Raw genomic sequence first — 25,645 nt, forward strand, 5'->3', positions numbered from 1 at the left:
ATGTAGTCTTTAACGTTTGCTAAACTTTCCTTACCACGTTCCTGTGAGGTGGGGAGTGCAAAGATTATCATACCAATATCACATATAAGGAAACTGAGGTCCAGAGAGGGCAAGGGAACACAGGACTAGCTAAGAGTAGGGCTGAAATCCAGATCCTGACCCCAGGTCCAGGTCTCCTTCTACCAACTGCCGCCTCTGTGTGTGTAAGAGAAAGACAGACAGACAGACAGAGAATGATGGAGTGGAGAGGCAGGATCTTTACCCAATGAGTAACCTGATTGGCTAATACTGAGTACTTCCGAAAACAAGTCTTAAGTCCCAGAGATGGGTCCACAGCATCTGGTCCCTTCTGTAGTTGGGGGCCATTGGCTGGGATGTTTCCACATCCCATTCACATTCCACATTCAACAGTGTCCCGGGGTCATCTCTCCCTGTGTGAGTCATCAGCAAGCAGCCACCACTTGACAGGGCCACTATGGGGGCTGCCAGAGATAAGTTACCACCTGATCAGATACTGCAACTTCCTTCATGCCTTTCCCTCTTCAGAAAATGAGTAAAAACTGAAGAAGGGAAACTGTAGAAGAAACCAACGATCCCTTTGCAGACCTTCATTTGGCCCTTCTTCCCATGTTTCCCCAAAGCAAGCCCCAGAAAGGATATCAAGGTTTGGGAGAGTAGTTGAGGGGAAAGGGGAGATGATTGTCAGATGGGAGCTTGATAATTCAGTGATCAAAGCACCAGGTCATGAGTCAATAAGACCTGGTTTAAGGCTGACTTCTACATCATTGGACCCTAATAATTTCATATCCCTTCTCTGGATCTCTATAAAAATGAAGGGGAAGGACTAAATCATCACTCAGGGCCCTTTCAGCTATAGTGTTCTATTGTTTTAGGTTATAATGAGAAGTAGGGAAAAGTGACCCTTATTAACTGATCAGTTTCTTGACAAATACACAATCCTCAATTCACAACAATTCTTTTAGATGGAACTTTAAAGTTTATAAAGCACTTATACATGTAATGTAATAGCAATCAGATTTCTTCAAGTTGTTTTAAATGTAGAGGAAGTAGATGTTTGTTTTGTGATGGCTGTAAGAAGATACTACTTAAGCTCTTTAAAAAGTCATCTGTTTAAATGCATCTATCTAACCATGCCTATCCCATCTTGAACTGCTAATGTTGATTGTTTAGGCCAAAGAGTAAGATTTTATTTTTATCTGTAAAGAGTTTCATCTCAACAGATTCAATACAATATTCTTTCCTATGACGATGCTTTTAGATCTTAACTCTGTCATCCAATGTGTTTGCTCTTCCTCCCAGTCTTGCCTTATCTGCAAATTTAGAAAGTGTGCCAAATCACATCCAAGAAGGTGAGAAAGCTGGCATAGAACATGTGGACCGAAATCCATAGAGGGAGAAACAGAAGTAGTTTTATCATCATCAGAGTACACTACAGACCACATGGACAGAAGGAGAAAATAGATGAGGACTTTGGGAAATAGTTCAGGACAGAAATGATGCAGGACTTTATGTGTATTTCTTCTGAAATGCACTCCTGCTGAAAAAAAAAAAGCATCTAATTACTTCGTGATCTGCCTGAATAATCATTTGAGGCTTCAAAAGGTAGAAGGGCTAATGGGAAATTCTATTTTGAACCTAACTCTCCTAGGAAGAACTAGATACTGGGGTGCAAATAATGCTAACTTCAAGGGAAATTGACCACTCCCACTTAAACACTATGATGGAGGAGAGGAAAGCTGAGCAGAATATGGCACTTACCCTAGATCTGAAGAAAGCCAATTTCAAAGTGGTAAGAGAAAGGATAGGCAGGATAACTTAGTCTAAAATTATACAGGGTAAGTCAGTCCAGGAGTGATGGGAAACTTTTATTTTTTATTTTTTCATTCCAAATTCAGCAAACATCAAATAAGCTAAATGTTTCCATGTACAAAGCAGAACAGAAAAAGGATTGAATACACAACTGCAAATCTGTACCCCATATGGCTTGCTTCTGTTTCCAGGAACATATAAATCCAACATTTCAAAGTGATCCTTTCTGTTTCCTATTGATCTTCCTTTGTTTCCCTTCTGTGCATTTTTAGAATGCTTTCATGACCCTCTCTCCTTCCTTTTCTCCTTTTCTTTTTTTATTTTGGTAATCCTATCACTTACTACTTACTACCCTTTCTTCCTTAATTTTCCTACCACACTGAAAGAAAAACAAAAGCCTTATATCAAGTATGCATAAGCAAGGAAACCATATTTCCACATTGGCTATATCCTAATATTTAGGTCTCAATCTCCATCCACCTTGAGTTTGTTAACTCACTAAGGAAACTTTCAAGAAAGAAATTCTGAAAACTCAAAGGGAAACAATTCTGATGAGGAAAATCGGGTGTTGCCCAAAGAGACTGATGTGGATACACAGGGTACTCACCACCTAAGTTTTTGTTTTAAGTCAAAGTACAGAAGCAAGGAACAGGAGAAAAATATTACAAAAGGAATAATAATATGATAGAGTCCTGTTAAAATGGTGAACAATGAGCTGAGGTTGGCAAGGAAAGAAAGTTTAGACCAAGAAAGGAAAGTTTGGGTTGGGGGTTTTGTTTGTTTTATTTATATAGGGAGAGCTGATTCAAAAAAGAGGAAGCAAATCTGACCTTAGACATTTCCTAGCTGTGGGACCTGGGTAAGTCACTTAAACCCCCATTGCCTAGCCCTTATCTCTCTTCTGCCTTGCACCTGATATGGATGTTGATTCTAAGAGGGAAGAGAAGAAATCTTTTTAAAAATAAAATACTTTTTAAAAGAAGGAGTGGATGGAACTTTAACTATCAGAAGAGGGAAAGTAGAAACTTGTTTTTTATTTGACTTATTTTGTCTTCTTCCAAGAATGACCAACACTGGGAAGGACAGAATAAAAATTACTAACACAATTTGGATACCTATATAATGAGATAATCACCTTAATTGCCCTGGATGAATGCAAGACACCTGGCCTAGATTAAGCATGTCCTTGAGTAGTGAAATCAACCAATTAATCCATCAGCAAGCATTTATTAAATGCCTAATGTATTCCAGGCTTTGTGCTAAGTTCTGAGAATGCAAATACAACTAGGAAATAATTCTTATTCACAAGGAGTTCACATTCTAATGGATAAACAGGTAAATTGAATAAATACAATACATATGTATTTCTATAGATAATTGTATATACACACTTATAAATAAATAAATACAAAGTAGATAAACAAAAGATAGTTTGAGGTGAAGATGCTATCAGTTCCAGGGACCTGGAAAGGTTTCAAGTAGATAGAAAGTGATGGTCGAGCTATATTTTGAAGGAAGAAAGTGATTCCATGAGATAGAGGATGATCAGGAGTACAGTGTCTCTAGCATCCCTAACATCAGGGATAGCTAGGAAAAAACACAGAGATGGGAGATGGAATGTCACCAGTGAAGAACAGACAAAGCCAATGCGACTGGATTGAAGAGCAAGTATAGGGAAAAAATTTCCAACAAGATCGGACAGAACATTAGTTATGGCCAGGTAGTCAAGAACTTGGAAAGCTAAACAGAGGACTTTGTGTTTTATGCTAGAGGTAACTGAGTAGGGACATAACATGGTCAGATCTGCACTTAAATCACAAAGTGATTTCACTTTGGCCACAATACTTAGGATGGACTGGAATGGGAACAAATTTGAGGTGAGACACGAAATAGGAGTATGGTGCACTCATTTAGGGCTGAGGAGATGAAAACGATCTAAAGTGGTGGCTGTGAAGGAGAAAGAAGGAGTAAAATAGGGGAAATGTGGAGGTCAAACTGACAAGATTTCACAAAGGGATGAAAGGAGCTGAGTAGGCTGCAAACCTAGGAAACTGGAAGGAAATTGCTTCCTTGGGCAGAAACAGGGAAGTTTAGAAGGGAGGAGGTTGAGGATGGGACAGTAGATAATAAATTCAGTCTCATATATAATAAGTTTTAGATATTTTCTAGGTCATGTACTTTGAAAAACCTGATAAGTCATCTGCATGGATATAATCACTAAACTCATTATAAACTAATAAGGTTACCAAGAGAAAAAATGTAGATCGAAGGGAAGAGGACAGGATTGTGGAGAATACCCAGCTAGGGATACAATCTAGAGGATCAGCCAGCACAGAAAACTAAGGACTGGTCAGACAAGTAGGAAGAGAACCTGGAAAGGCAAGCATCATGAAACCCAATGAGGGGGGCAGCTGGGTAGCTCAGTGGATTGAGAGCCAGGCCCAGAGATGGGAGGACCTCAGTTCAAGTCTGGCCTCAGACACTTCCCAGCTGTGTGACCCTAGACAAGTCACTTGATCCCAATGGCCTAGCCCTTACCACTCTTCTGCCCTAGAACCAATACATAGTATTGATTCTAATATGGAAGGAAGGAAGGAAGGAAGGAAGGAAGGAAGGAAGGAAGGAAGGAAGGAAGGAAGGAAGGAAGGAAGGAAGGAAGGAAGGAAGGAAGGAAGGAAGGAAGGAAGGAAGGAAGGAAGGAAGGAAGGAAGGAAGGAAGGAAAGAAACCCAATGAGGAAAGAGCAACCAGAAGGAGAGGATGCTCAGCAATATCAAACAGTGCTAAGAAGTCAAGAAGGATGACAATGGAGAAAAAACATGCTTGTTAGGATAGCTGAAATGCTGTCAGAGATGAATAAAAGATCAAAGAGAATTGGAGTTCAGTGTCAGAGATATGAGTGAATTTTAGAGGATGGAGGAAGGCCAAAAATTAGAATTCAAACTACAGGCCAGGGAGCTTGACTTCCACTCTTGGGAAAATTCTAAGACCTAATCATTAAGTAGGTAGTGAGAAAACATCTAGAAAAGAAAGAGGTGATTATTAAAAAACAACATGGCTACAGAAAAATTAAGTAAGTCATCCGAGATCAACCTGATTTCTTTTCACCAGTTTCTAACTGTTAGACCAGGAAACAACTATAGATGTAATCTGTCTTTATTTTAGCAGAGAATTTCAATAAAATATCTCATGCTATCCTTATAAAAAGTTATGAAGATGTAAACTAGATGATGGATTATTGATAAATTCAACATCGTCCAATTTGTAGTACTTAATAATTCCATATCAATTAGACAGGTCTCTAGTGAAGTGCCTCAGGGATCTGTGGTTGGCCTTATGCCACTTCAAATGCTTTTCAAATTTGCAGATGACAAGAAGCTGGATAGAAGAATTAACACATGATGTGACTATCAGGATCTAAAAATATCATGGTAGTTTTAAGCCATGAGCTATATCTATTGAGATGAAATCCAATCAGGATAAATGTAAAGGTTAACCAGGGGTTCAAAAAGTCAACTTCATAACTCCAAAATGAGGGGACCATTTGTTAGGTAGTATTTTTCTGACTACCATAATGTGAACTCTTCAAGAACAAGGACTATTGGGTTTTTTCTAGTTCCTTATAACTCAGAAAGTAGGACTAGGATACAGTAAGTGCCTAATAAATGATTGTTGCCTTGCTGATTAACAAAGATTTAGGAGTTTTAGTAGACTGCGAGCTCAGGATGAGTCAGCATGGTAATGTGGTAATCAAAAAAATTAATGAAATTTTGGGCTGTCTGAGAGGCACAATGCCCAGGAATAAGAAGGCAGTAGTTCCACTATACTCTTTCATGAACAGACCACATCCAGAGTATTTCGTTATATTCAAGATATGGCAGTTTATGTAGGGAGTAAAGGCCACCAGGGGGAGCTAGGAATCTACCCATAACTACCCTCTCTGGATAGCGCAAGCACGCATGGCCACATACACACATGCACACCCACCCCAGCACTGTTTTCCTCTGGTTTAGTCAACAAAAACAGAAACAAAAACAGAGGCATTGTCTCCAGAAGGTTGAGCACATAGAGACTGAGACCATCTTGTCCAACTTCCAGAAAGGTGAAATAGCTTGCCCAACATCATATAGTCAATATAGTCATATAGTCAATATAGTCATATAGTCAATAGCAGAGCAGAGGTTCAAACCTAGGTCCTCCCTTCCAAATCCACCACTTTCCCAGATGTGTTATGCCGCCTGTTTTTGGAAGAACATCTTCGCTATGTTTGTCTTCCAACCCTCTCCCATTTGCACAGGTTAGTTCATCTGGCCCCACAGCTGTCAGTTTAGAATATAAAGAACTTGACCCTCCAAGAAAGGTCTATGGAGTCAAGGAAGTTTCTGGGAGCCTTGATGGGGGATTGATGGGGTAAAGATGGCATAAGGAAGACATCTTATGGGAGGAAACATGTCCAGAGCTAAATAGAAGCAGAAAGAATTGAACAGGAACAGGATGAGATAGCAAATTGTCCATATTTTCCCTGGGGTCAGCCTTGTTAGAGATTCAATCCAAACCACTTCCCACCCATCCCACCAAAAACCTTCTGAGATATAGATATTCCACTATGGGCCAGGAAGTTAGAGAGAGTCTTGTGGGGCTGAGGCAGGATTTAGAGAACAAGGAAGCTCTTAGATTCTCTTCTCATATAGGAAGGTAGCAAGTCACGGGGAAAGTGCTATCTCTAGAATTGGAGGATCTGAGTTCAAATCCCACATCTTATATCCCCTATCTATATAATCTTGGCAGGTCCTCTTTAGATTTGTTTCTTCAGGAATGAGATTCAATGATTTCTGAGGACCCTTTCATCTTTAGATCTATGTTCCTATAATTTACTACCTAAATTACTTTGGATAAGTTACTTTACCTACTTGGGACTCAGTTTCTTCCTTTGTAAAATGAGAGTATTGAACTAGATATCTTCTAAAATTCCTTCAATATATATGATCCCATTATTCTCCAGGCCCCCCTCACCTCTGTGTCCCCCTTCGAACCTTCCTCCCTCCACCAACTTCAATTGAGAAGAGGGAGAGCTCAGCTGCAATTAAGTCTAATCAGCCAAGTGAATATTTATTCTGATTAGGCCAACATGCCTCTCTCCCCCTTTCTGCTTAAAGCCCTCATTGCCTCATCCTCTCCTGGGGCCAAGAAAAGGAGAGGAGAAAAAGGTTTAGCCCAGACTATGTCGGGAACACTGGCCCCTCCCCTATACCCAATCCCAGGTGTCCCAGCAAGCATTTTGGGTGTGATCATGACAACTCCCCCCATGAATCTTTGCTAAACAGCTATGACTTAATATTGAAAGGTGAATCATTCAAGGGGAGACAAAAACTGTCTACTTTAGAAGGAGGAAATCACATAATCCCAAACAAATGATCCCACAGGCCAAGGGCACCTCTACTCCAAGGACTCTGTGATCAGACAATGAGGGTAACTTCCCCCTACCCCTCCCTGGGAAAGACTCAGAGCCCGCCTCCCAAGGTCATGACTTTAGGATAGCAGTCTTTTCTTTTTTTTTAAAAAAAAGTCAGTCTAGAAATAATAATTTTATTTAATACTTAAAGGGACCTTGTGATTGTTCCCTCCATGGAAGCCAGTCACAACCTCTCTCTTATTTATATTCAGCATAGGATCTTACCTAACTTCATTCTTAGAATCACAGGATACAGCTCTAGTGCTAAAAGTGGCCATAGAAACCATTAATCCACCCCTCTCGTTTTACAGAGGAGGAAACTGAAACCCAGAGAGGAGAAGGACCTTGCTCAGGGATGCAGAGTAAGTGACAGCCAGGATTTGAAAACAACTTTTGATTCAAAATCCAGTATTCTTTCCACTACCCATACATTGCTTCCCAGCTGGTAAATGTCTGAAAAAGGATTCAGGCCCAGGTCTTCTGTGTTCAAGTCCAATGCCAATTCTACCAAGCTAGGCTGCCTTTCCCTGGAAAGAAGTTAGCACAACTCATATATGCTCAGTCATTTTTTTAATATTGGAAAAGCACTGTGTTCCAATATGGGGAAACCACAGGGTATTTATGATGACATTCTTTAATTGAACAAACAATTACTAAACACCTACTATATGCCAAGTATTGGAGATAAAAGGAAAAATGAAACAGCCTTCATCCTCATACTCCATCTTCTCTGATAGTGTAGTTAACTGGTTTTTGCCACTGTTGAATATATAAAGATTCAAAGAGTAGAAATGTCAATGTTAACTTGGAGGAAAGTCTCCGGTGGAGTACAGCAGGGATCTCTTTTTGGTCCTTTGCTATTCAACATGATTATATTTCATGACTTAGTTGAAGACATACTTATCAAATTTTCAGCTGACATGAGCTGAAAGGGAAAACAAACATGTTAGGTAACAAAGCCAGGACCAAAAGAACGCCAACAGTCTAGAACATAGTGCCAAATCTAAGGATTGAGTTTGGTTGAAATAAAGGTAAAGGGGGCATCTGGGTATCTCAGTGGATTGAGAGCCAGGACTAGAGAAGGGAGGTCCTAGGTTTAAATCTGGCCTCAAACACTTCCCAGCTGTGTGACCCTGGGCAAGTCACTTAACCCCCATTGCCTAGCCCTTACCACTCTTCTCCCTTGGAACCAATACACAGTATTGATTCCAAGATGGAAGGTAAGTGTTTATTTAAAAAATGTTTTTAAATAAATTAATAAAAAAGAAATAAAGGTAAAGGCCTACATTTGGACTCAAAAAATAAGTTTCAAGGGTACAAAATGGTAGAGGTAAGCATAGAAAATGGCTAGTGTTTTGTTTTTTCTTTTTAGTGTAAAAGTTTCAAATTTTAGGAACTAGAAACTAAATATGAGTCAATTTTGGAGTCATGGTCCCCAAAAATATCTCATAAGAACTTGGATTTCCTTAAGAGCACCAGTTTCCAGAACACAGGATGTGATAGGCCCAGTTGGCAAAGAGATTGGACAACAGAGTATAGGAGGGATCAGTAAAAGAAACTGGTAGTGTGCAGCCCAAGGAAAAGAAGACTTATGGAAATGTGGCAGCTATGGTACTTTTGAGTATTTTAAAGTTTGTTGAGAGGAGGGAATCAATTGGACCTAAAAGATCATATGGAAGTATGCCTGGAATAAAACTTCAATGCCTTTTAGTTCAACCCTTAACTCATTCACAGATGAGAAAACCGAAGCCCTTGCCCAAGTTCACATAAGTAGTAAGTGTTGGAGGTGGCATTTTTTCTCTCTGGCCTCTGATAACACAATTTAGGAGCAAAGGGAGGAAGTTTCAAAGAAAAGAATTTAGGTTCAAGGTAAGGAAACATCTTCCTAATGACTAATGCTATGCAAAAGTGGAATGGACTGCCTTTGGAGGTAATGGACATACCCTCCATCAACCCATTTCCCATGGTTTCTATAAATAACTTTAAGGTTTATAAAGCATTTTTGCCTTTTAAAAAATTCTCTAAGGTAGGCAATGCCATTATGAGAACACCCATTTCCTAGATGGGGAAATTGAGGCTCAGAGAAGGTACCCTCCCAGAGTTACACCCACCTATTGAGTGTCAGAGCAGGGACTGAAGTCCAGCTATTGTCCCCACAGAGCACAGAAATCTTGATAAATACTTGAGTCTATTTGAGGTTTTACCCTTCCATATGAATATGCTGAGCCTTAGAAGGAGTTGAGGGCTGAAGGCAAATAGGACCTCCAAAAGGAAAGAAAGCATTGGGACAGGTGTCACCCAGGACTGACTTAAAGATTCAAAGGCTCCATAATAACCTTTCACCCACCTCTGTTTTCTCACTCATGCCCCAAGAGTTTCACACTGCTGACTCCCCTTTAGTTCCTCCAGATCTGCAATTCCCTCTGGTTGCCATAGTAACCATTCATCCAATCATCCACCATCCAGTTCTTGGCACAGTCCCAGAAGTTGCTCTGCAGGAGAAGAACAAGGCTCCATAGGAATGGTCCAGTGACTGGTCTCTACCCCCCACCACCCTCTCTCAGCTAGATCTACTCTACTGATCAGGATTCCCTAAGAATATGCCAGCAGGGTCTCCATTAGCTAAAGTGAAATATTTTAATAACAATCCCAGCTGACATTCAAAGTTGTTAAAATGCTTTACTTCACAATAACCTGGGTCACAAGTACTTATATTTACCCATTGCAATGATGAGGAAATTGAGGCTTAGAGAAGTTATCTTACCCTATCATAGTTAATATACCTAGTTGGAGGTGGAATTTAAACTCAAGTCTTTCCTGACATCAGAGCCCATGGCCTTTCTTTATAGCAAATGAATTCCCTTCTTCCTTTTCTGGGAAGATGCTGGGAATTGAGCATATATGTTATTGAGTAATCATGTTACATAGATTCTGAATCATCACCCTCCCATCTCTACCACCTTAACCTTTTGGCATATCACAGATCCTGAGCCAAAGGGCACTATGTTACTCGGTGAATCACTTCTATTGAAATAAGTTAGTGTTAAGGTTATTTATGAAGTCATGGCTTAATGTCCAATTTTTGTTGTTGGTTTTGAAATGACAAATAGTTTCTTAGTACTGAGAGCTAAACCTCTAACTGCCAGACTACAGCTAAACAAGGTAGGACCATAGCTGGTCAGCCACTGCCAAAGGGATGTGGTCCTTGAATCAGGCAAACTGTGTACAGCACTGATGCTTCATAATTCCCATTTTCATGACTTTCCTTCTTCACTCCATAACAGTATTCCTACTCCACTATCAAGGTTCCTTGGCCAATGACACAAGCACACCAGGAAGAATAGGGAAACTCCCAGAAGAATCCAACTGTAGCTGACTTCGTGATAGTAAGTTATCATCACCCAATTGTTTGACATTTTATGTGCTTAAAGTCTCAATTTCGATTATAGCCCAACCTAATATACAAGGATGTCCCCAAAATCAGACACAAAAGGGAAGCCACTCAAATAACCAAATCCCCCAGAACTGTACTGCGCTGACATCACAAGGCTCTCACATTTTTCCTCCTTCCTATATATGTGGTTCTGCCACTATAATGCAATGGGACAACATATAGCATCAATCTAGAAACCTGACCTATCCTTACTTTTCTCAGCTGCACATTAAAAGCCTCAATAGGAGAGATGGGCACCCACTTCTCAGGGCTCATGGCAGTAGCTCTTGCCTTTCTGCTCCACAGATCAAATGCTCTGCTTCCCTGAGTTGGGATGCCCTATTTGCCTTGGAATCTTTCTGTTTTCAAGCTCAATTCATGACAAACACTTTTGGTTCGTTGTGTTTGTGAACTGTTGGGTTTCACTGTTTTTAACCATATAGTTCCTTCTGGTCATTAAGTCTATTCTCTTTGCCCTGAGTTAGTTAGCAATGCATTAACAACCCCCCCACACACACACACTCCCTTTATCCCTTCATAGGAAGAGAGGACTTGATCTTTAGTTGACTAACCTAGTTCGTATAACCAATGACTATGAGTCAAGGATCTCAATTAGATCATAGGACCTAGAATCTTTATGTTAAAAGGGGATACCTCCGATGTCATGTAGAGAAATGTATGGGGGGGTGAGAAATGCTGGTCTTGAATTCCATCCCACCCCAGCCCATAACTGCTAATGCATTCCCCTCTACTATTACTTTTAATCTATTCTATAGATATTCTGGAGCTGTTATTATTATCACCATTTTACAAACAAAGATACTGAAGCTGAGAGGCTAAGTGGTTTTCTCAGGATCATGCAACTCATAAGTATCTGAGGCAGGAATTTAACTCAGGTGTTCCTGACTCGAAGACCAGAGTTTTATCTACTCTACCACCTAGCTGGACCTCATGAAATTATAAAAAAAAATTTCTTTTTTACCAATTACATGTAATAACAAATTTCCACACAAGTTTTCCTAAGTTATGATTGAACTTATCTTCCTCCCTCCCTTCCCTTTCCCCTCAGGGTGCTGGCTTGATCTGGGTTATACGTGTATTAATCATGAAAAACATTTCCATATTGTTAATTTTTGTGAGTAATCTTATAAAGCCAAATAAACAATTGAAAAATCATATGGTTTCTTCTGCATTCTGACTCCAACAGTTCTTTCACCATAAGAGGATAGCATTTTTTGATATGTCCCTCAAAATTGTCCTAGATCATTGTATTGCCAGTAATACTCAAGTCGATCACATTTGGTTGTTCCACAATATTGATGTTACTTTGTATAATATTTTCCTGGTTCTGCTTATTTCACTCTGCATCAGTTCATGGAGGTCTTTCTGCTCTTTCTGAAATCATCCTGCTCATCATTCCTTACAGCACAATAGAATTCTATCACCATTAAATACCACAATTTGTTCAACCATTCCCCAATTGATGAACATCTCTAATTTCCAAATTTTTGCCACCACATACAATGATTTTCTTTTTTGAAAAATTTTATTTAATTAATTAATTTAGAATATTTTTCCATGGTTACAAGATTCATGTTCTTTCCCTCCCCTCTTCCCCCCACCCCATTCCCATAGCTCACAAGCAATTAATTCCCCTGGGTTTTACATGTGTCATTGATCGAGACCTATCTCTAGATTATTGATATTTGCACTAGGGTGATTGCTTAGAGTCTACATTCCCAATCATATTCCCCTCGACCCATGTGATCAGGCAGTTGTTTTTCTTCTGTGCTTCTGCTCCCACCGTTCTTCCTCTGAATGTGGAGAAATTATAAAATTTTAGATCTATCTTCTATTTCTCTTTCTCTGTCTTTATGACTCTGACTGTCTCTCTCTCCCACCCCCTTTTCTGTCTCCCATATTCCTCCTCCTCCTCCTTCTTCCTGAAGAGGAGGCTCTTCTGTATATATTCTTTGCATCCTTAGTTCTAAGCACAGTATCATGTCCACATCAGATGCTCTTGGCTTGATAGGATCTAGAGAAGAAAGAATCTTAGAAAACAACTAGCCCAATCCCTTCATTTCACAGTTTAGGAAACTGGGGTCTAGAAAGATTAAATTATTTGCTCAATGTCACACAGCTGAGTAGCAGCAAAGCTGGCTCCTCAGCTCTCCAGACTCCCCGGTCTAGGCTTTACCACTACCATTACTATTACCAAACTATCACCTTATTATATGGAGGTTAAGATGTTGGAAAGATCAGCATAGTAGAGTGGAAACAACACTGGCCTGGGTATCAGAGGACCTAGGCTTATATCTTAACTCTTCTACTTAATTCCTGTAAGACCTTAGACAAGGGGCAGCTGGATGGCTCAATGGACTGAGAGCTAGACCTAGAGACAGAATGTCCAAGGTTCAAAGGTGGCCTCAGACATTTCCTAGTTGTGTGACCCTGGTTAACCCCCATTGCCTGGTCCTTACCTTACTTCTACCTTATATTGCCTAGCCATTACCCTTACTTCTGTTTTGGAACCATTACATAGTATTGATTCTAAGATGGAAGGTAAGGGTTAAAAAAAATTTCTTTTAAGACTTTGGACAAGTCACTTACACTCACTGAACTTTAGTCTCATCTGTAAAATGAAGGTGTCTGATGAAATGAAATTTAAGGTCTAAAAATGCATTGTATGATTAAGATAAAGTAAATCCTATAAGCAGTTAGAGCCACGTAGAAGAGAGGTCAGGGCTGGCTATAACGATTTGGAAGTTATTTGCATAGAAGAGATTGCAAAAGCCGCTTAATAAAGATGGAATGGAATTAAAAGAGTAGTTCACATTTATGTTAGGATCATAAGATTTTTAAAGCTCAGAGAGCTTAGAGATAATCTAACCCAATGGTTTCCTTTTATAGATGGGAGAATCTGGAAACCAAGAGAGTAATAGATTTACTCAAGGTCACACTGCTAGTAAACATGATTGAAGTGAATGGAATTGAATTAAATCAAACTGAATTGAATTGAATTGCTTAAAATCACATGAATATGTCACAGTCAGGACTAGCATCCAAGCTCAATGCCTTTCTATTTCCCTAATGTCCTTTGAACCCCTTTATGTCAATACAACCAAGCACTGGATTCTATAACATCTTCTCTTAGTCTTTAAATAATATTAACTTGTGTCTCTTTCTTTCCCCCTTGGATTATGAACTCTCTGAAGGGAGACAACCCAGTTGTCTCCCCTGACACTCCTTTGGTGTATCATTCCATTCCAACAGAGGTAGGCAGACAGAAGGACTGTCGGCTTCCACTTTCATTTCTAGCTCCCTGTGCCTGCCACCCATCACCTTCTCCATGACCTACAGGCTGAAGCGAGAAAGATGATTCGTGTCCACTTCATTTGAAGAGCTAAAGTAGAGTGGGTGGCTGAAGGAGGTAAGTAGAGAGGCTGGCTCAGTCCTCAGGCCTGGGAGCTCCAGTGTCACTTGGCACTAGAGAGGTGGACTGTTTCCATCCATCTTGAAACTGACACTTTTAATGTCCATTAGTGCAACAGCCCTGCGGGGGAAAATTAGATGAGATCTATTCTCCCCTGACTGCCCAAGCATCCTAGCTTTCCCAGGGTACTGCTGCTCCAGCAGCTGCATCCTTCCACCCAGGGGAGCCTGGGTGCAGGCTTATCTCTCCATGGCTAGCTCTGGCTAACTTCAAATGCTTGGTACCTCCCTTTACGCTTGACCTAATGGAAAAGGCATTGGACCAGGATACCAGAGTTAGGTTTGAAGTCTGGCTCTGCCACTGAACAGTATGAGAATTAGGACAATTCATCCCTTATCTGTTCCTCAGTTTCCTTATTTATCAAAATGGAGGCACTAATGATTTTACTATCTGTTTTAAAGGGAAAAGGAATCATGATTTTGTGAAAATACCTCTGGACAGGGACAGCCAGGTGGCTCAGTGGATAGAGCTAGGCCTGGAGTTGGAAGACTTGGGTTCAAATCTGGCCTCACTCACATCCTAGTTGTGTAACCCTGGGCAAGTCACTTAACCTCAATTACCTAGACCTGCCTTAAAATCACTCTTTAGTATCAATTCTAGGACAGAAGTTAAGGGGTGTTTTAAGTGATCTGGGGATCTGGACTTTCTAGCAATTCCTAGCTGTGACCGTGGGCAATCACTTAAGCTGCCAGCCTCCGTTTTCTCAAAGGTGACATTGGGTTACTAAGACAAACACTAGCTACTTTGTGAGGAAAATGCTCGAGACCTGGGAGTTCCTGTCATATTGCCATCTGTCAGATCGGAGCCAACTGCTCACCTTGCCTACCTCCAAGGTGTGGTGTGAGAACATATGGTGAGAAAGTGGCTATGAGAGCATGGAAAAGCCTAAGGTGTCATGTGCAGGGGAGGTGTTCAAACACCCTCAGCCATTCCCCCCCGCTGCTGAATGGGATCTGCAGCCTGGCTCTCAAGGACTTCAGCCCTGGAGCCCTCCCTCCCCTCTCTCCTGCTCTGTCCCACTGACCCCCTTCAGAAATCCTGTGTTCCACAGAATGCCCATTCCTGAGCCATGCCTCCTCAGACCCCGTAAGAAGAATCGCGTACATTTGTGGTGCGTGCAAGGTGCCCCCAGAGCCTTAGTGCACCTTTAAGCTGTACATAATGGAAGTTGTGTGTCCATACTCAGGCCATAGTTTTAATAACTTCAATTATTGTGCCCACTTTGGGGCACTTTTTTAATAGTCCCGATCACATCCTGCCTCGTATCAGAGATGCTCTGAATGTCCCGTCTCTTCCATTGGACTGAACTGCCCTTGAGGGACTGGAACTATATCGGGAACATCTCTGCATCCCCCATAGAGCTACCTCCTATTTTAAAAAAATTAAGCAATTGGGGAAAGCCCTCAAGTCAGAGGGATAATACGTGCAAGCAGTGTCCCACACCCAGTTCTCCATTTCTTTAGAGAAGGGAGGGAGCGGAATGTCTTCTCTCCATTCTTGGTGTAGTCAGAACTTATCTCAACTTAAAAACAGACCCTTCCCTTCCCTCCTAGAATGGATACTAAGATGGGATTCTGAGACCTAAAGGCAGGAAGGGCTCTGCAGTAAGGGTGCAGTGACTTGCCCAGGGTCTCTGCAGGAGCTCCAGTCTCCCGACTTGGTGCTCTATCCATTGAGTCACCCGGCTGCTCCTATCAGAACTCTTAAGTTATTTTAAGTTCTCGTGGCAAGTAGGGCTTCGTGGAATGAGTTTATTTTCCTATTTTGTCCGAAGGACCATAATATTGTGTCAAAGGAACCGATCAGGAAGATTTCCGCAAACGTTTCCATTATCATTAGGTTCTCCTTAGTTTCTGGCTAATTTTCGTATTTTTCTTTCAATTGACTAAGTCTTAGCCATTGTACAAATTGTTTTTCTAATCATGCATCAGTCCATAGGGGCCTTTCTATGCCTTTCTGTTTTCTTCATATTCATCTTGTCTTAATATCATGGTGATATTGCATTACACTCATAGACCACCATGTGTTTAGCAGTGTTCCCTTGTCTCTTTTAAAAAAAAAAAATCCTTACATTCTATCCTAGTATCATTTCTAAGACAGAAGACAGGCAAGGGCTAGGCAATGGAGGTTAAGTGACTTGACCAGGATCATACAGCTGGGAAATGACTGAGGTCAGATTTGAACCCATATCCTTTCAACCCCAAGTCTGGTGCTCTATCCACTGGGCAACCTAGCTGCCCCTCACTATCTCTTTATAAGGCAGAAGGAACCCTTCCCTCCTCATCCTACCCTTGGAGAAGGACTCCCACTCTTCTAAGAGCTGGCGTATAATGGAGGAAGTGTGGGGATCATCATCCTCATGAGCTCCCGGGAATGATAATTCCCTCTGGGCACTAAGGACACGGTGAGCACCGAAGGACAAGAGCCCTAGCTTCTTTCTTTCTTTCTATCTTGCCCACCTACCTAAGTCTAGGTCTTGGCACCCACATCAACTGAGGGAATGAATGAAATATTAGATGGCCCAGTGGCTGGGGAGTCCATCAATCAGATCCTAAGGCCTTTGAGGTCGTCTTCCATTCCATAACTCACTCTTTGAACCTCCACCTTCAGCAATGCCATGCTCTGTTCTAATGCCAATAGGCAGAGTGCAAAAAGCACCTGGTTTGGAGTCAGAAGATCTGGATTCAAATTCAAGCTCTGGGACTGTGTAACCTCAACTGCAATCTGAGAATATTACTAAGGGATACCTAAAGTCTCTTCTACCGCTAACCCCTAGGATTCCCCATCATGCAGGGAAGCTTTTGGACCTGAGAGGGAATCCTCTTCTCTCTCTCCAACAGGTCACAGGCAGCTCCTTCCATGTCACTGCACAAAACAGTGCAAAAGAGCTGGAAAGGAGATCTGGCTAGCTAGCTGGACAGATAATGGAGAGATAGTGATGCACACAGACACACCCTCTGTACAAAGAGAGTATGAATCCCCTCGCACAATATATATCCACACGTCGTGTGCATTTAGCAGGTATATATTGTGTGCGTAGAACACGCAGAGACAATACACATTAGGCCTAAGCTCACAGACCATTTATATTCTGGATGTGCAGGAGATAGTGTGCCGGGTCTGGAGCCAGGAAGACTCATCTTTCCAAGTTCGAATCTGACCTCAGACATGTACTAGCTGCCTGACCCTGGGTAAGTCACTTGACCCTGTTTGCCTCAGTGTCCTTATCTGTAAATGGTGAACCACTCCAGTGGTTCTGAGAGTAACTGAAAGAGAACAAGGCACCACGCAAAGGATTCTGGGGCTGCACGATGGAAGACATCAGCCTGGTGAGGGGTGATCTGGGGGAGGGGATTCCGCACTGTGTACACTGCTGCCCAGTATAGTGGTGGCAGTGATGGGGCTGTGCAAGGTGTGACAGGCCCATCACAGCCAGCACTGCAGCCTCTGCTTTCCAGACAGCCGTATACAGATTTGTTCATAGTTTGTTTGTTTTTTTATAGTCCAGCCCTCCAATGGTCTGAGGGACAGAGAACTGGCCCCATGTAGAAAGTTTAGGGACCCCTGGCTCAGCCCTTACCACTCTTCTGCCTTGGAACCAATATATAGTATTGATTCCAAGATGGAAGGTTTTAAGGTTAAAAAAAAAAACTACACCAAGACTTTTAGGATGCTGTATATGTATATATACAGCATATATACATATATGTATATATACAGTATATAAACACACTCCCATATATACCATATGTATATATACATATATGATATCTCAATGGACCATATGTATACACAAATATATGCATATATATACAATATATGAAGATTTCATAATAATGCTTGCTTATGGTAATAAAAAATTGGAAACCACATGAATGTCCACCAGTTGGGGAACTGGGAAACAAATTATGGTATGTGAATGGCATGGAATGTTGTCATTCTATAAGAAATAATGAATATGAGTAAATATGGGGAAGGAAGGAAGGAAGGAAGGAAGGAAGGAAGGAAGGAAGGAAGCAAGCAAGCAAGCAAGCAAGCAAGCAAGCAAGCAAGGATGCAAGGAAGGAAGCAAGGAAGCAAGGAAGGAACAGAGGGAGGGAGGGCAATGGAGGGACAGAAGGGAAAGAGGGAGGGAAAAGAAAAATAACACTAGTAAAAGCAATATTGGACTTCTCTCACTAAGGATGAATCTGGCTGTCTGCTGAGCTAGAACTCTTGCAATAGGAATAGCTGGTCTTATAGACATTGATAGCAATAAACACACACACACACACACACACACACACACACACACACACACACACACACACATAATCCCAAACTGTGAATATCAGAGCCCATCATTTTCCCTAGGTGGGGGAGGTTCATGGCCCATTTGCTTATGTTTCCCCTGCAAATCTGCCTTCTAGAGGATGTTTTTCTTCTGCTGATGTGAAAACAATCTGTATTCCTTGAACACACCCAGAAGTGGTGGCAGCAGGCTCAAGGCAGGAGGGGCTGAGGGGGGGTGCCAGGTGGAGGAAAGTGGGGGAAGGAATTACCAAAGGGAATAGACCAAGTGGCTAATTGGCACCTGGCAAAGGGTGGGGAAAAGAAGGGAAGGAAGAGAAGGGGGAGTGTAAGGAGGAGGGAGAGGAGGGAGAGGAAGGACAACGAAAGGAAGAGGTGAGAAGAGAAAGGAATAATTAAGTAGGAAAATAAATAGGAAGTAGGTGGAGGAGATGAAAATGAAGAACAATCAAAAGACAAAAAGAAAAGAGGAGAGAAAAATGAGAATGGTGGGGCTAAAGGGAAAGGAGAGAATAAGTAGGGAGAAAACTAAAAAAAAAGAAAAGGGAGAAAATAGTGAGGAAGAAGAAAGAATGCAAGAGAGAGGAGGTAGAGGTAGAAGGAGGGAGATGAAGGGGAGGGAGAAAGGAAAAGGAAAGAGGAAGAGAGGCAAAGGAAAGGAGGAGGAAAAAGAGTTGAAGGAGAAGAGGCTAAAAATGAGGAAGGAAAGTTATGGTATAGGAAGAGGAAAGATTAGGAAAGGGGGGGGGAATGAGAAGGGTAAAGGGAAGAGGAAAGAGGAAGAGTGGAGAGAGGGACAAAGAAGAGGACCAAGTGTTTGGTCCAATGTCCTCTGGGTTTATACTTGTCTCAAGCTCTGTTTGAGGTTGAAAAGAACCAACCACAATCAACCCTTTAGGTTGAGGCCTCCAGGTAATATTTGACATTTGTCATGGTTTCCATCTAGTCAGCTGTCAGTCCCTGGGTTGCTGGAAGGCACTGGAGAGGTGTTTGTTCCTTGAGTTCCTACCCCTTTTGAAAGAAAGAAATGTAACAAGCTATCTGAGAACTATCCAAGGTTTGAGAATTGGGGTGGGGAGAGAGAGAGAGAGAGAGAGAGAGAGAGAGAGAGAGAGAGAGAGAGAGAGAGAGAGAGAGAGAGAGAGAGAGAGAGAGAGAGAGAGAGAGAGAGAGAAGAGGTGAAAAGGCCCCAAAGCTGAAAGTGTCTTTGCAGTCAAATAACCACCCACAATAGTTAGGTTTCCCATCCTACCCCAGACACCCCACCCTTTCTCCAGTCCTCCACATCCCCAGAGCCTATCAGCCTTTGCATTATCTTTTCTTTTGACCCCAGTCAAGTCTGTTGAAGGCTACTGGGATCATACAGGGAGCCACAAGGATGGTTTAATTATTTGACTCTGATGCTCCCACAAAGAAGTCCACCAACATCATTTCTCAAAGAACTTATGACTCATAATATCTATCTGCTCTTTGTGGGAGGAACTTGAAATTCACCCCTATTTGACTAGGAGGTTCTTTGACTTGGCATCCCTTGGCCCAGGTTGATTCAGGAGGCATAGAATTGATCAATGGATTGATTGGCTAACTGTACTGTGGCAATATCCATGTCTCTTCTCTGGCCCTCTGTAACTGGTAGCCTTCTCAAAAGGAGGCAGAGTTAAGAAAAGGATAGAAAAAAGGTAGATGGATTAAGAACCAGGCCTAGAGATGAAAGATCTTGTGTTTGAATCTGACTTCAGATACTTGCTAGCTGTGTGATCCTGGGTGAGTCACTTAACCCCCATTGCTTAGCCCTTATTATTCTTCTACCTTGGAACCAATGCATAGTATTGATTCTAAGATAAAAGGTAAGGTTTTGAAAAAAAGAAAAGAAAGGTGGATGGTAACTGGTCTAAGAGATTCCTACTTCACATCCTGAACAGAATGCTTTAAAATGCTACTTGTCTTCAAATATCTTCTACCCCTTCCATCTGGACTGTTGTTTTCCTCTTTTTAAATTGAGGTGAAATCCCCAGGACCCTGAATTAACCATTTAGATGAAGCCACCACATCCAGAAGGCCCCTATACTATGTTGATGTGCTTTCTTCTGGTCCTCTCCCATTAGCCTTCATTGTGAGTCCATTGATCTAATTACAGTTGTTACTCTGCAGGGGCTAGCAAGCCTGGTGCTGAGATATTCCCTGGATTTAAAGAGGAGGGTTGAGTTTTGAAAGCTGGAACCTGGGAGATGGAAGCCATTTCTCAAGGTCCAAGGAATGATAATGAAAGTCCTTCAGTCTTCTGCCATCATTCACTCACAAGAAGAAGGGACTGAAGTGGCACCAAGTTGTGGATTTATATTGACCTGATTGGCCTGAACAGCAAAGAGGTATACTATCTTCCTGAGGCATGTATCAGGGAAGAGGCATAATTTTGGAGAAGACCCTTAACTTCTCTGGGCCTCAGTTTCCTTGACTGTAAAAAAGGGAGGGTTGAATTAGATGACATATGACCTTCTTTCACTGGGTCAGATTCAGAGTAACAAATTTAACATGGGAAGAGAACATCAGTGGAAGCATCCAGTAATTCACAGAAGACATTAGAGTAGAGAAACAACAGATGCACAGTCAGATGTCTATATACATATGCAAAAAGATGGGCAACAAGGTTGTTAGGTAGCACAGAGGGCCTAAAGTCAGCAGGACCTGGGTTTAAATCTTGCAAGTCACTTACTCTGAATTGCTCATTCCTTGCTGCTCTTCTGTCCTATAATTCATACTAAGACAAAAGATAAGGGTTATTTTATGAGAGAGAGAAGAGGGGGAGAGAGAGAGGAAGGAGAGAGAGAGGAGGAGAAAGAGAGAGTGCGAGAGATGGGTAATATACAAGGAGTTAATTGTCATTTATGTTTCTCATGAATAGAGGTGAGGCACACACTGTCAGGATTCCCCTCTTGCCACATTTTGGCCATATGACCTTGAGGACAACCTCTCACAGAGCTGTAGACCACTCTGAAAAAATGAAAGTTACAAAGAAGGTGCCAACTTGCATTCCTAGAGGGAGTTTCCTAATGTGGAAGTTCCCTCTTTCAATGACATCATAAGTTCAGTCCTTATTGATCTCCTTAAGCATCACTAAGACTGAGTGGAATAGGACATATGCCTGGAATATAACTATGGAAAGAACAGAGAAGATTAAAGGGACAGAAAAGTAGCATTGTATATTAAGATATACTCATGTCAGCAGTTGGGTGAGGATCAATAGAAAACAAAACAAGCCATATTACATAAGGAATATAGCAAAGAATACTTGGCCAGAAGGAGAAAATGGATGATGAGTTCAGGAAATTGATCACAAACCTGGCACAGAGCTATGTCATAGTAGTATGGGGGAATTCAATGATTCTGACATTTGCTGGAGCACCCTATTTTTCTGCCAAAAACTAAGTAGCTGATATATTCCTGACTGGCCTTAATGATGATTTAATTCCTCAAAGGGTAGAGGAAATGATGATGGAAATTTGTTATTCTTAACCAAATGTTGAGCACGGATAAAGGAAGGAATTAATTGCTAAAGAAGGGATAGGAAAATTAGGGGGGAAGGACCATGTCATCTTTGAGTTCAGGGCAGATAGTCAGTCATCTTTGAGTTCAGGACAGATAAAGGAAAGAGGAAGTCAGATTTCAAAGAATTTGGAGAATGGATAGGTAAGATATAATGACCTATATTTATATAGTAGATGTCAAAAAATCATTTTAATGAAGAAGAAAATTGAGAGTTATTTTAAAAAATAGATGAGTGCAGAAGGAACTCACTGACCAATTAAATAAAATTTATTGATGTTTCTGGTTTTTCCCCATACATCACAATCATTTCAATCAACTTGGATTTTAGATATAGAGAGAGAGACAGAGCCAGAGAGAGATTTTTATCCAGAGATCCCCCTGCTAGGCATAGATTCCAAGGAAATCAAGGATAAAATAAAAAGTCCAAAGATATCCATCAATATTTTTGCAGTAGCAAGAACTGGAAACAAAGTAGATGACCATCATTTGGGGACTATCTAAACACATTGTGGTACATGAATATAATGGAGTATTACTATAGCATAAATGACGAATGTGAAGAATTCAGACAAGCATGGAAATATTTATATGAACTGATCCACAGTGAAATATGTAGAAGCAGGAAAAATAGTTTTCGCATTGACTACAAAAATGTAAATGGAAAGAACACACCTCCAAAACTGAACACTGCTGTTATAATAACCAAATTTGGCATCCTGGATGAGAAAATGTGTCTCCCTCTCAACTATTTAGAGGTGGGGAACTATAGATATGGAACATTGATTAAGCATACTATCAGGGTAGCTAGGTGACTCAGTAGATTGAGAGCCAGGCCCAGAGATAGGAGATCCTGGGTTCAAATCTGGCCTCAGACACTTCCTAGCTGTGTGACCCTGGGCAAGTCATTTAACCCCTATTGTCTAGTCCTTACTGCTCTTCTTCCATAGAACCAATACACAGTATTGATTCTAAGATGGAAGGTGAGGTTTTTAAAAAAAAACAACATACTGTCATATTTTATTACTGCATGGCTTACTTTTGCTGAACTTTATTTTTCATTTCCCCCCTTATTATAAGGGATCCTATTCCTGAACAGAGGAAATGAAATTCATGTAAAAATTAATACAGTTTTTGAAAATGTAAAAAAGATGGAGAAAATATTGGGTTACTAAGGATAACAGAATCACAGATGTGGAATTGGAGAGGATGTCAAAGATCACCTAATCCAACAGCCTCATTTTATGAATGAAGAAACCAAAGTTCAAGAAAATTAAGTGACTTGCCCAAGGTCACACAAGTAGTGGGACTCAAAGGTAGGAGTTAAATAAGCCAGATCTTCTGATTCCAAATCCAGTGTTCTTTCCACTGTGCTACTATAGGGGCAGGACTTAAAAAAGCAAAGCACAGTCCTGTGAAAAAGTGTCCAGCAATTTAAAGCTCAGAACAAGTTTTGACTGGTGCTCTACACAGCAAAGGAGATATTTGATATCATAGAGTATATCTGGGATCTCATCTGGGATCCCAGAAAATCCTCTCCAAATTTGAGAAACTCTGAGTCAGCATCCACCAGAAAAGCAGAGCTCATAAGCCCCCATTTGTATGCTTTCTTTTAAGAATCAGTCAGAGGATAAATTATTTCAAAACAAATGCTATTTAATCAAATAGGTAGTAAGTAAACTGATATAAAAAAGATCTTGTCACTCTTTTCTTTTTCTGGCAGTGAATAATAAACATGAGCTACATGTTAGCTTCTTCCAAATGGGAGAAGAGCCCCTGTCCCTCTTTCACCTTAAGCCACAGGAGAGCCTGGCTCTGCTATTGCTGTGAGGGGTAGTAGGAGTGGTGGCAGTGACTTTCACCTGGCACCTACACATCTTCCCCCTCTCCCAAGGTTGACATGAGATTGACATCAGAAGTATGATGCTAGGTATTTACCCCTTTGCATTTGCACTCTTTTGCTCTTAGGTAAAGGCATATAATACTAGGTTGTAACATTGTAGTCTGAAAGGTCAGAAGAGTTAGACATGAGAGGTCTGAGAGCTGAGGTCCATGTCAGATTTTCTGGACAGTTGAAGTCAAGGAGAAGCAAAAGCTCAGCATAACAATGGATAGGGACCAAAGGCACCCAAGAGGAAAGAAGAGTATCTTATATATCAGCTCTGCTACGTTCAGTAAAGCAAGTGTCCTAAGATTAAGAGTTTTCCTCTCCCTTTGACTATATGGAAGAGTGTGTTTTCCTTTATTGGGAGGTTGATAGTACTTCTGCTCTTACTAACTACCATTAGTAAGTATCCCTTTGTAAAAGATTTTTTTAAAGATCTTGCCCTTCCCCCATTCCCCATGCATTCATGGAGTATACTGACCTATAGAATATCACATCATGTGGCAAAAAGTATCCCACCACTGGATGGAAAGCATAAAGGAAAAGAATCTGAACAACCAGGAAACATGCATAGGGGAGTACATGCAAGGAATATGGGTGGCTAAGGAACACAGATGGCCAGGGCAATTCATACTTCAATAGATGTAGAGTTACAAGAGCTAGAAAGTTTCTTCCTGACAAGATCAAATTGAGCAACATCTGTAAAGATGGTTAAACACCATACTTGGCACTAGGTGGGGGAGCTTGCAAGTCACTTAGAAAGCTCTATTCAACTCAGTCAGAAACTTGTGAATCCTTTGATAAGTTTAAACCCTCATAGGTCAAAAGATGGAACGTACAAACACTACCCCCTGGGCAGTGCTAAGCAAATTTAAAGACGGCAATTGGTGCCTGTAAAGAGGAGGAAGGGATAGGAAGTGTAAGGACTATAAAAGATGATGAACTTCCTGTGCAAAAGGTCTTCAGGGTCTTTTGAGGTCTTCAGCCTGAATCTTCATCGCAAAGGACCTGGGGCTAGGGATTTGAACTGCTTCTGGTAAGACTGTTCTTGGAAGGGGGCAGCTGGGTAGCTCAGTGGATTGAGAGTCAGGCCTAGAGATGGGAGGTCCTAGGTTCAAATCTGGCCTCAGCCACTTCCTAGCTGTGTGACCCTGGGCAAGTTACTTGACCCCCATTGCCTACCCCTTACCACTCTTCTGCCTTGGAGCCAATACACAGTATTGACTCCAAGACGGAAGGTAAGGGTTTAAAAAAAAAAAAGACTGTTCTTGGATCTTCTCCCTTTTGATTTAGGATTGGGTGAGTGAAAAAAGCTGACCCTCCTTTCCTAGCTTCTGGAGAGATTAGCACCAGAGGGGCCTCCCTCTTAGAGGAGGCCAAGTGGGTAAAATTCTTGCTTAATTCATCACAGGGCCCTCCAGCTGGGGTTAGGTTAGATATCTTCTCTACATTCCTTTTACATTTCTCTACTTTCACTCTTTCCCTCTTTTTGTAAATAAAGCTGCTAAAAAGTCATTTTGACTTGAGCTGTATTGATTTTTAAAGTGGTGACCACATTCTCTTATATTTAGTCCAACCATAAATTTGATCCCTACACACCTCACGAGAAAACCAACAAATACCATCCAGAGTGCCCCAAGCTAAAATATTGACTGCATTCAGTGCTAATTAGAAGTCCACAGTCCCAGACAACTGTTCAACTCAAAGTTAGGAAATTCAT

This window comes from Monodelphis domestica, chromosome 5, assembly GCF_027887165.1.
Source record: "Monodelphis domestica isolate mMonDom1 chromosome 5, mMonDom1.pri, whole genome shotgun sequence".
NCBI classification, from domain to species: domain Eukaryota; kingdom Metazoa; phylum Chordata; class Mammalia; order Didelphimorphia; family Didelphidae; genus Monodelphis; species Monodelphis domestica.